Source organism: Cystoisospora suis (genome assembly GCF_002600585.1).
Source record: "Cystoisospora suis strain Wien I chromosome Unknown contig_400, whole genome shotgun sequence".
NCBI lineage: Eukaryota > Apicomplexa > Conoidasida > Eucoccidiorida > Sarcocystidae > Cystoisospora > Cystoisospora suis.
This window is the reverse complement of record NW_027153201.1, coordinates 22059-22478: the sequence shown is the minus strand read 5'-3', so window position 1 is coordinate 22478 and position 420 is coordinate 22059.

Genomic DNA, 420 nt, shown 5'->3' with positions numbered 1-420 from the left:
CTTGACTCGCTTCTGTCTCTGCAACTCAGAGGAGCAAACAAGACAGAGAAACTGCATGCGCTTTTTTCTCCTTCTGCCCCTTGTCCCTCCCTCCCTCCGGTGTACATACAGCACGTGATATGTGACATCGTCTTATTGAGATGACGCTTGTCTCCCAACTGTAGAAATATCTATCGTAAAATCTACCTCTCTTTCTGTCTGCATACCCAGCCACCCTCTACTCCCCTCCCCTTCTACCTATGCCGGGTGTGTACAGCAGCTGGAGAAACACAAGAAAGAAAAGCATCTTTCTTTGCTTGATCTTTTCCTTCTCTTTTCTCCTTTCTACAGGGACGGAAGTTTCTCTATGTCTCTGACAACGGCGCTAATAGGTACGTAAAAGAAAGAGATCTGTATATGCTTTTCTTCTTCTTCTCTTCT